Source organism: Cavia porcellus, unplaced genomic scaffold (genome assembly GCF_034190915.1).
Source record: "Cavia porcellus strain 051 isolate PalLab524CR breed Dunkin Hartley unplaced genomic scaffold, mCavPor4.1 scaffold_11, whole genome shotgun sequence".
In the NCBI taxonomy this organism is placed as follows: domain Eukaryota; kingdom Metazoa; phylum Chordata; class Mammalia; order Rodentia; family Caviidae; genus Cavia; species Cavia porcellus.
The window spans coordinates 69,172,563-69,184,685 of record NW_026947494.1 but is presented as its reverse complement, the minus strand read 5'-3'; the positions used below and the strand labels follow the sequence as shown (position 1 = coordinate 69,184,685).

General features: G+C 42.1%; 1 non-coding gene across 1 annotated transcript; it reads right to left on the bottom strand.

Moving 5' to 3' along the window:
* Positions 1 to 5,614: 5,614 nt before the first annotated feature.
* On the bottom strand, positions 5,615 to 5,751 carry LOC111755344 (small nucleolar RNA SNORA2/SNORA34 family). The gene has a single exon (XR_002789902.1). It is a non-coding gene; the product is annotated as a small nucleolar RNA SNORA2/SNORA34 family (small nucleolar RNA).
* Positions 5,752 to 12,123: the final 6,372 nt, after the last annotated feature.

The following is a 12,123-nucleotide window of genomic DNA, read 5'->3' as shown; positions in this document are numbered from 1 at the left end:
TCTTCGGCTTAAGACATGGCTCTCCTGGTGCCCACTTGTGTCAGCTGTCTTCTGACACCCTCCCCACAAGACCGGTCTCAGGTACCCTCCTGCTGTTCTGGAAAATCTGCCCCTAATGTCTTGGAAGCGCTTGCCCCTCACCCCGTTAAAATTATTTCTCTACTTTCTGTTCCACTTGAATCTCCGAATCTAACCAACTTGGAGAAAAATCAAACTGAGAAACCGAGGACGGAGAAGCCAAAGAGGACAGGAGAGCAGGAGGCTTCTCCTTGCTTGAGGCCCCGGTGGAGATGGCTGCTCTCTGCCGGGCAGACTGGCTGGCCTGAAGGCCACACACACTTCAATTTTCACTGCTATTGGATGGCTGAAGTGCAAAGGATTAACCCTTTGGGTAATGTCCTCTGGGGCATTGTTACTTCTTTTCTTCAGAGTGTGCCGCCCGCCTCCCTGTGAAGATGAGTATGAAGGCATAGTCACCCCCTCCCCCACACACTGCATACTACGGGGGTTGATTAGTTTGGACTTCACTGCTTTCTCTGCTCTTCCCATGACATCTGAACAACCCAAACTTTTATTTATTAATGGTTTCATGATGAGACTTGCAGGTAATTAGGGAGATTCTGTTTTCCAGAAAGGGTGCATCTCTGCTGAATTCTGGTTCTCAAGCCTTGCAGATTCACGGGGTGGGAGTTTTGATGGACAGCCTGCCCTTTGGGGGCTGGAATTGTGGAATGGGCAGTTTATGTTGAATTGGTCCCTGGTATGCTTATGTCCACAGAGAGATACAAGCTTGCATGATTATCTTTTTAGGGTTTCTTAATGTACTTTTGCTATTTATATTTTTAATTGTGTGAAAGTATCCAGAGGTTTAGTGGCAAAGAAGAGAATTGTAAAAAAAAATTGAATAAATAAATAAATTAAAAAATTTAAAAATCCAAGTTAGTGATGACTGACTTCCTCTATTCATATTATTGCTACTCTTGTTGCTTTTGGGTTTTGTTTTGCTTCTTGACTGTTGTTGTTTTCCAGGAAAGCTGTCATTTATCGTGAGAACAAGAGCAGCCATGTGTTGATTTTTCTGGATTCTTTTTGGATACTATCCCAGTGCTAATGAAGGCCCTTCCAAAGTGCTAATGAGCTGGTGCCAAAATCAGTTACGTTGAAAACAATAGGAGAGAGTGGCACACAGACAGCATGTGGACCCGTATATGCATACACACACATCGATATTTGAATTCATGTGTGCAGTTCCCTCTGTGCAACTTTACACACCCATCCATGCAAACATGTGGTGTGTGTGTGTGTATGTGAGTGTGCGCGCCGACCACTCAGAGGAAAGATGCCTTTTTACAGAAGGACTTTTTACATCTTCTAGAAGAGTATTTTCTGTTATCAAAGTATAACCAAAGTTTCTAGATTTTTTTGTGCTCAAATGTATCAGTTGGGAAGCTGTTGGAAATGTGCACTTGTCAATTTAAAAAAATAAAGCAGAAATATAAACGTGGAAATCTGGGCTTGGTGGTGCACTCCTATAATCCCTGTACTTGGGAGGCTGAGGGAGGAGAATCATTTGCAAGTTCAAGACCAGCCTGGGCTACAAAGTGAGCACAACGCCAGCCTGAACTGCATAGCCCGAGACCCTGTAAAAGACTAATATATAGTATTAGATGTTATATGTTTTAATATATGAGGATTCTATTATAAAAACATCGGGAAAGCCCTTGTACTTTGGATTTAGCTGTTGGGCTAATTTTAATAAAGTCGTTCACATCGATCTTTGAGTACTTTCGAGGTAGTTTATTAGCTGAAGGGTGATATTTTGCAGCAGGGGTTGTCTGCGCCCTCAGTAGACTCTCCCTTTCTCCCAGTGTGTAATTATCCTCTCCTCAATTTGTTTACATAGCTTGGAGAGGGGGACAGAGTTCTCTGGCGACCATGCAACTGACTGCAATCACCCTAAAGAGAAGCATTTAGGAGCTATAAAATCTAAATGCCCTGCCATGCACCATTACATCGCACAGTTATTCAAATTTCGTAAATTAAATTAAATAATCTCAAATAACTTGATTTCGGGACTTTAAAAATTCATCTCCATGGTGCCCCGTAGTCAATTTCCTTTATTATTGTTCATCAAGTGGAATTTATGTTTTTATGAATCAAAGCCCCAGCCTTCCTGGCGGTCCGCACGGCTCGCTGGGCCCGCGGCGGCGGCTTGGCGCGCTCTCTCCCGGCCACTCGCGGCACAGCTGCGGGACCCTGCGCCGGCCCAGCGCGCGGAGAGATCGCAGACCGACAGCGCCCTTAGCTACCGTGCCAGTGGTCCCCTGGGCTCCGTCCTGCAGGCCTGCTTGCAATCTCGGCGACAGCCCAGGGCGCCTGGCTGCAAACCCCACGTTTGCTCGCGTTCTGCGGCTCCTGCTTTTCCTCATTAAAGCCGAGTGATCTAATTGCTGTGAATCTGGAAAGCCAGCGAGGCGGGCCTTCCTCTGCTCAGCACTTTGCTCTTCGAAGGGGACATCTTCTGTCTAGGGACGGTGGCTGTTGATGCCTGAGGATCCTCACGCAAAGGCAATGAACACGTTTTTTCCACGTATTGTGGTTGTTGTTTTAAATATTTTTTTTTTCAGAGAAATCTTTTCCCCTTAACATTTCCAAAAAGGAGTCAAACTCAGGGTGCAGTGGCAACCTCTACTTATTTCAGAGGCAGGTTTCAGGTTACACTCACTTTATCTATGCTTTAATAAACAGCCACTGATCAATGCTGATATGGGTTGAAGAAGGGAAATCTTTTCAAAGAAACATTAAAATATTCCTTAATTCAGACTTCTGCCATGCCATTTTTGATTTGCCTTGCTTTGGTAAAGTTACTGAAATGTTTCAGTAATTAATGCGTTTTCCTACTTTTGCAAGACTATAATCCTGGCACCCTCCAAATCACCCAGGAAGTTCCTTCCCCTCTGGGCTCTGAGCAGAGGCGGGGTGGGGGTGGGGCATGGTGGGGGGTGCGTAGCGTGTGACTGAGTGTTTTCCTATTCATCAGCCTGCAGGCTTTTTCCTGACCCCCATCAAATGTTTCAACATGGCACCAGATGGTGTTTTAGACTTTTTGCTAAGTTTAAGATGGACTATTTTGTACTTTTTTTTAGATATCTGTGCAGAAAAGAAATTTAAGGAAAAGGTTTCCGGGTTAAAAGGAAAGCATACAAGTTTTAGTTCTTTTGGACAGACTAGGTTCCAGATTTTCAGGTTACTTTATCTTCTAAGCAACAGTCAAAACTAGGTAACAAAATGTAATGTCCCTTTGATTCAAGAAAAGCAAATTGAGGGCTGGTGAAGTAGCTCCATAGCAGGTTTTCACTAACATTTTCAAGGCCTTGGGTTCAATCCCAGCACTGATAAAAATAAAACAAAAAGATTGATGCTAAGGGATCTTTCTACTGACATAGCATTTAATGAATAAAATTCTACTCTTAAAAGAGTTGCTTGAGTACGTTACTTCTGCTAGTTTGCTAAAGTTCAAGGTAGAACTGTTTTACTTTCATCCGTGAACTGCAAGCCAGTTCTGAAATTCTGGCCTTGTAGTTGACCTCCTTTAGGGTTATTGTCGCTCTCATTAGTTAGCTGTTGTTACAGATTTTTCACAGTAAGCCCTGTCCTGCACTGCATGAGGTTCTATATCTGCAAGGCCTCCCAGTCTTCCAAGGTGCTGATTTGACTTTTCTCTCTACAGTGCTGACAAGAGTTGGCAAAGAAACACAGGCATGAAACAACTGCCTCAGACTAGTTGTTAGTCTCTTTATTCTTTTGTGAGAAAACTAGAAACAAAGTGACTTTGTGATTTCTAAAACAAAAACGCCCATAGGAAGATTTTATAGACTGAATGGTTTCCCTTCTCCAATTCACGTATTAAAACCCTACCTGCCTGTACCTCAGAATGAGGTGTTATTTGAGACAGGGCTTTCGTAGAGATAGTTAAATTGAAATAAGGTCATCAAGGTAGGTCCTAATCTAATATGTCTGGTGTCCTCATAAAAAGAAGAGTCTTGGACACAAACATGCTCAAAAAGAAAGATGGAAGATACGGTCCATGCAGTGAATGCTTAGCTTAAACATTTTTATTGTAGTAAAAGCGAATTATCGTTAATGCCCCTCCGTATGTCCCTGCTTATGGGACACACTTACCCCATTGCTCTTGCCACTTTCTGGGGCAGTTCTGTAAATCTTCTACTGTGAGTGTCTTTAGTTGTGCTGTGACTGCCTTGATGTCCATTTTAAAAAGCCAGAGGCCTTGTGATTCCAGATATGGTGAATGTGGTGGATGAGGACACACCGTAACTTTGTCACCAAACAGCCTTTTCCTTGGACAGCACTCAGCCCTCGTGAAAAAGGGTTTCCAGAACTGCTTCAGGAAGAGGCACGGGTGAAGAGCAAGTGTGCTTGGTTAGAAGGGGAGCGTTTTGAGGGGGATTAAGGCAGTGTTTCTTACTGTAATAAATGTGTGAAGTTTAAACACATCGTACATCTCGACTGCCCTTTGTATGTGATGACAGTGAGAAGGTGGGTCATCTACAAGCCAAGGACAGAGGCTTGGAGTGGTCTTTCCTTTACCGCTCTCAGAAGAAACTGTCCCCAGTGACACCTGACTTGGAGTCTGAGTCTTCAGAGTTGCAAGATGGTGAAGTTCTGTTATGTTTGCTGCTCTGCCTGGGGTACTTTCTAGTGTCCGCCCTAGTGAACTCATATGAAAGGTGAGAGTATGTATTGAGTTACGTGAATATTTGGGTATTTAAAAGTAACTTCCTTTATTTCAAAAGCCTGAGATTAACTTCTCCAGACAGGGAAATGTGCTGTGCTTTGGGGAAGTCCTTGGTTACCCAATAAATGTGCTCTCAGCAGTCAGTACCTCGGCCCGGTCTAGCTGGGTCTTCTGTAAACCATAACCTCTCACTGCAGACAGTGGAATGCTATGGCCACTTGGACACCAGGGTCCTAATGGAAATAGCTGGCTTTTCTTTAGCTTCACATATCTGAACACCGAAAGTGTTTTCCTACGAACAAACAAAAATCTTCAGGACTGTAGTGTGGGTCTCTCTCTCTCTCTCTTTTTTTTTTTTACTTTTTTCATTTATTTTTGTTTTAAAGGGGGTAAAATTAAACACAACAAAATGAACAAAATAGGACATAAGAAAGCAATGTAAGAGATATAAATTTCAAAGCTGGACGACCTGAGATCTTCACTGTCTATCATATTGTCTCTTGTTTTCTTCCAAATAGTTGTCCATGTCTTCACATACAGAGAATTCATATAAAACAACACAGTATAAAACTGATCTGAACAGAATGAGGAAGGTGTTTTAGGTCTTCAAAACCAGGCAATAGGGAAGTCAGTAATGGCTGCTGTATAGTCTTTCGTTCTCTTCAAAATAGCTGTCCACACTTTCATGTATATTGAAGTTTAACAAAACAAAATAGGCAGTGGGGGAGGGGTTGCCTGGTTTCCTGTCGCTCCAGGTCCCAGCATGGTGTGGGTCCCAGTAAACACAGAGGCTCCCTTTCTGGGCCACCAGAGCCTGTCATGCTCACAGCCGCTTACCATGGGGGAGGGGTTGCTTCAAGCTGTTTCTTTCTAAAGAATTGACCATTTCACTGCCCAAGTTCTGAAATGGCCATCAGACCATAGAAAGACATCTCTTCAGGCTCCTGCTTGAAACCAACAGTGTCAGGAAGCTGCCGGCCTTGATTCAGGGCCAGGGGTCTCTCTTGTAAACCCTTCACATGACTTTGAACAGAATATGGCTTGTGGATTTGCACTTAATCCCACAGCTATCTATGCATCCGCGTGTGCCATCCAGGTGGAGGGCTCAGGTGAGAGCTTCTCGCTTGTGCCCTTGGAAGGTGAAGTCTCATTAATAAATGCTCTTTAAGGGTTTGTCTGATTAGATTTTTTTATCAATGCAGCTGTTTCCCCCAGGGAGTGCTTGGTCAAATGTTATTTCGTTTCTGGATGGCATGGATATGGAGCTACTTGCGTGTGGTGTTTGTAGTGCTTCATGGAAGTTAAACTTGTTTGGTGTCTGGAGAATGCACAAGGACAGACATGATAGATTTGGTGTAGTAGAAAAGAAGAAACACAGCTACAACTTTTAGATGGGTTTGGCTTTTCATTCTAGATTAGTAAATTGTTGTCTTTTTTTTTTTTTTGATAACAAGAATTGAACTAACAACCTCAGGCTTGCCAGGCAAGCATTGTGCTGCTGAGTTATATTCTGGCCCCATAAGTAAATGTTTTAAAAACAAATCCAATCATGAGATTTAATGTCATTTAAAAGGATTATGGATTGTTTTTATTTCTGTTTTCTGTAGCAGGGATAAGCCTTAAATCTCAAATTATGCAAGAAGGGAGCGGAGAAATAGAGCAAAGAAATATTGTGTATATTTACTTATTACTAAAGTTTTGTAGAAGTCTTGAAAAATCAGGTATTACCTGAGTCCCTATAAGAGTGAGAGATTACTAATAGTTATGGATCATGGTGACAGCCCTAAATAAACCTTCAGTAATAAACAGATCATATTGAGTTTCCATACAATTACTATTACTGGTGCCTGTTCCAATAGGGCAGAGAATTCCAGCAAATGAGCATAGTGTATCATATATATCATACTGTTACATGCCAAGAGCAAGACAAGCACCATCTCAGGGAGGCTTATCCTGTCCTCTGATAAATGACAACAGGAACATGCACTAACATGGATCTCAGAGTTTGTAATTCGCTGTTAACCTCCATGAATTACATTGTTTTACACACACACACACACACACACACACACACACACACACAGTGCAATAAAAATATATGAAATAGACATAAGATATTTGCTGTTGGGATTTGTGGGCTAATCAAATGTCAAAAATTGGTGAATTAATAAAATGAATACAGTGAGTTGTATAACTCAAAGTTACATTTGTATGCCACTTTTGCTTTGGCCTCTTGTCTCAAGACCCTACATAAATTAAGTTCTTAGTTTGTTTTAAAATAACTGTCTTTTGCTTTGAAGTTTTTAGGTCAAGTTCAGGAAGCATCAACACTACAGTGATTCTCCATTTCATGCTTCTTTTCTGAACATCTTTTCTGGTATTGGTTCAGTTTCTCTCTCCTCATTCCTGTTGGCACCAGAGAACTGATGGACTGTGTGTTTCAATATCCAGGACTTGGTTAGAGTGTGACAAATATCTGAATTATTTTTCATTTTTCACTTGTCATCAGGATATTTGAGCTGATATACCAAATGTACTCATATAAAGCCACATGACTTAAAATATCATTCTCTTCCAGGTAATCTCATTTTAATGCTCACATTTAAAACATGATTGTATTTTTTGGTGAATTGACAAATTTTCGATAGGGCATGGTAAGCAATCAAGAGAATATTTTCATGATTTACTAGAAGAGACCCTGATGTTTTTCCAATCTGGATGGTCATGAGATGAATGTGGTGTAAAAATATGATACATTTCACTGCTATAGAAGCAGCTCAGGAAACTTTCAGCTGTAAACACAAGGTGACATCTTTAAAAATAAGGACACTGATGTCTTGGTTAGACAAATCTACTTGGCTAAGCAGGAGTGACGTATAGATAAAGAGAAGAGGATATTGGGAGAAACTTGTGAATGCACATTTTAGAAAATACTTTGCACTGTTTAAAAATAATAATAACTATAATAAAGGCTCTGCCAGGGGCTTAAGAAACCAAGTAATATGAATTGATTGTTAACATTTCATTTTAAAGATGGATTCAATTAATCCTGAATCATGCAATAATTCTCATTAAAGTACTGTACATATGGCATTGAAATTAATATCAAATGAATTCATTACAAGTGAGATAATTACAATGAATACTCAATAAATTAGCAATGACAGAACATTTAGAATTCTAAGCATTAAAGTACACTACTGGGGGTGACAAATGCCCTGGCCACTGCTAAGTTGACCTCAAGCTCAATTCCATTGGTTCTTAAGTCTTTCAAAGTGTGTTACTCACACTGGCTCAAGAATGGCCATCTTGGCTATACTGGGCCAACTATGCTGAGAGGTCATTAAGTTCTTGCTCAATGAGTCTCTAACAAAGAAATGCTGCAGAGATGAACAAACTGCTGGGTCTTGGTGAAAAGGGAAATTACAAATATTTTGGAGCTGAGGTTATGTTCAGAACATGAGCCAAGTCCTTTGGTTGTTTTTTCTGCTCATTTTTGTTAGTTCCCTAAGTGTGTTGTGTTCTGAGAAATCTTTCTCTGGCTTCTGGAGGGATCTAGCGTAATTCTCTTATTTTGCATAGGTTCGTGCTAGGATGCAGAGAATTTGGAGGGCTCCCCAACAGTACCCTGTATTAGCTAGTTCTTTGTTGCTGAATACAACGCCTGACATACACAGTGTAAAGGGGAAAGGATTTATTTTATCTCATGGCTCTTAGGTTCCAACTGTCATCATCTGGCACCAAGGCAGAAACAGCATGGTGGAGGGTTATGGGAGAGAAAAGCTGCTTACGCTGGAGCTGGGAAGCAAAGGACAGGGCACAAACTTTGGGGAGAGATACAGCCTTAAAGGGCACAACCTTTGAGACTTGTTTCTTCCATTTGGGCACCATCTCTGCATAGCTATTCCAGCTATGAATTCATAAATAGATGACTCCATTGATGAGGAAGGTCCTTGTGACCCCGGAGTATCTCTGAAGGTTGTTGCATAGCGGACTAAGCTCTCCATGCATGAGTCTGTGGGCTATCTGCCTAGGAGACCACAATACACATGACCACTAATATTTATTAAGGGCTTCTCTCAACTTAAGTGTGCTAAATGCTGCATGTGTTTCTTGATGTAAATAAACCTCAGTGGGAGATTGTATCCTATCTCTGTCGACACAAGTCAAATCAGGTTCTTGAGGTTACCTGGCATGTTAGAGGAGGGCTGAGGCTCTAACCTAGCTACCTTGTCACCAGCAGTGTGCTGAGAATCCCCAAACTGTCAGGTTGCTGTGAGATTCCTCTTGGCTTTGGTGAATCACAGTCTCCTTGTGAGTATGTGAGTTCCACGGCCCCCAGCAGCCTCACTAGGAAGGTGGGACACAGGTGGAGAAGTGTAGCTGGAAGGAGCAGACTCCCTGTCTAAACACCTCAGCACCTTGGAAAGACTGGAGTGTGGCACATAGTAAGTGCTCAGGGAATATGTGCTGGATGAATAAATGAACACCCTGTTGGAAGACACCTTCACAGCATGAACTGCATTGCAGGGCAGATTTCTGTCTCCATGTTAACTTTATCATGGTTTTCTAAAATCATGTGGGCACTTATGACTTTTCCCATCACTGATTAGTCACTGCATTTTTAGGAATATGAATGTGAAGTATATAAAATGCATGCACATATGCAAAGGTATAGTCCCCTTAATTTGGTCATACTCAAACTTCATTATCTCTAGCTCTCCCCTTTCTACAGAGGGAAAATTTAGTCTTGCCAATTCATGATCATTTTTTTCTCAAGTGCTTTTGGGTAAAGACTCAGTAAACGTAGAATTCTCTCTATCAGTGTCATTGCTTTCTTCCTCTCTGAAGCTGCTCAGACTCCTGAATGCACTACTTTGCCGAGGTCAGCCACCATACAGGAGTGATGCAGAACCCTGGAAGGACACAGGTTTGGGAGCCAGGTCATTTGGATCCACACTCATCTGGATGGGTAACTGGTGAGTTACAAACGCTCGCAGGGCTTCAGCTTCCTTGTTTGTAAAATGAAGTTTACAGGTGGAGCCGCCCAATCCAAAAATCGCAAATCAGGAAAGTCCCAAAGTCTGAGACTTTTTCATTCCTGATGTTAAGTTTCCACATCGTGAAACTTTGTTTTATGCATAAAATTATTAAAAATGGTTTATAAAATTACCTTTAGACTATGTGTAGAAGTATATAAGAAAAACAAGTGAACTTCCTTGTTTAAACTTAGTTCCCAAGATTGCATTCCTAAAGATATGTAAGTATGATGCAATCTGAAAAATTCAAAGTCCTGAAACAATTCTGGTTGAAAACATTTAGGATTAGGAAGATTCAACCTGTAATAATAACACCCACTTTATTGTAGGGTTATCATGAAGATTAAGTGAGATCATTTATTTAAGGTCTGGAATATATTGAATCCAAGTTGACAGGGTTTTGAGCGACTCAGTAAATCAAGGTTATTATGGTTGATAGAAAAGAACATTGGTGTGCTAAGAACAGAAAGATTCTTTGCAAATCTGTGTGGAAGTGGGTAGGGTGCCAGGATAAGCCCTTGGACAAGCCAGCCCTCAGGCTGAAAAATGGAGGGGTTGGGGGAAAGTGGGTGTCAGGAAAGAAGACACATTCTGGCTTTCCCTACCTTGGACTGTCCCCTGGAGTGGCTCCTGGTCATCTGGAAGCCCAAGCCACGGCATGGCATTGGCCGAGTCCTTCCTGTGGGTGTACTGTGCCATTTTTCCAGGAAGCAGACGCTGCCTCTTTTTCCTCACCTCTGCCCTATTTTTTCACACCAAGACTCATCTAAAGCAAAATGTAAAATGGGCACCTTCTGTGGGGAAAAGTACAGAATAATCTATAATGTCCCAATTTTCCTCTGTGTCTTTGAAGAAAACCATCATTTTATTCCTTTGGGTTGTAACTGTTTTCCCCTCATTATTCGCTGTTTGGAGCAGTGAGTGAACAGAATTGCACAGTGGAGGAAATAAACCAAACAAATTGCAAAGTTCCTGGCCATTGAAGAACTTGAAATCTAACAGCATGAGTAACATAAATAATTCAGTACAGAATGGGGACAAGGTGATTAGTGGCTTTTACAGACAAAATCCTCTCTGGCACAAGTGTTGTTTCAGGAGGAGCAAATTGCAGTTAAAGCAAGAAAACACCAACTGGTGTATGCTTTAAATGAAAGAAGAATATGGTGGGAGCTGCAAAAATAAAAGACTTTTGTAATGCAAAGGACAGATTTGGGCTAGATTTGGGTACACAGGTTAGTAAAGTAGTGGTGGTGAAGCTTGGGTTTTGGCAAAGTAACATGATCTTCATGTAGGTTCAGAGAGACTGTGTGTCAAAGATCCTAGGATCTGGGGAACAGGTGGGTCAACTCAGTTACAAATAACTGTCTCGGCAAGCAGAGCCTGGGGCTGGGAAGCAGACACAGCATCAAGGATAGCAAAGAGGAGCCGCTGGGGGAGCACACTGATGACCCCAGGGTGACAGACACAGGAAGGACCTTGGGTGAGGGCTGAGTCCTGTGTTAATTCATCCTTGCCTTTGCCCTGGCCATTTGAGTACTTGCAGAACAAGCGTGAACAAGATGGTGCAATCAGACCTGGCGGCCTCACTGGTGTCTGAGTGCTATACTTTTGAGGACCTCTGCATAGTGGAGTCTTCTTTTGGAGCCTTCTCTTTTCCCTCTGTGAGTGCTCACATGCGCTGGCCAACTAAAGGAGCACTGCTTGTTAGGCCCTCAGAGTTTTAGAGGCTACCACAGGCCTCTAGGAAAAAACAAAACAAAAAATAAAACAAATGAACGAGCAGGTCACTAAATAAAGGAAGCTAGAGGACATTTGTCTCCATGTGTGACACATTTCTTCCAGTCTTGAACATCAACATGTGAGACTCTGGGACAGATGACACAGGGAAAGTGTGAATTTGTTTCTTCTTTTTGTTTTTTCTTCCTATGACTATTGTTTCCTATGACTTTTTGTTTCTTCTTCCTATGACTCTGACTTCAAAGCTTCTCTTCTTAGGTGAAATAGAAGTACAGTGGACCAAAATGGAGACAGCACATGGAAAAAGCTACTACCTAAAAATACTTTCAGGAATCCCTCAACCTCAAGAACTTTCAACAATGCCACTTATTAGTTCTTGGAAGTGTGTGGGGCTGAGCTCCAGCTGGCCATGATCTGGTCCTGGCATCTGTCGTCTTCCTCCCGGGACAGCAGGCCACCTTGGCTGGTCCTTCTCAGGAGGACTCAGAAATGCGGTCATGTTCCTTTACTTGCATGTCTGCTGCCACCTCGCTGCTCAGGGCAACACAGGAGGACACAGGAAATACATCACCAGAGGGGAAGGGATTGTGA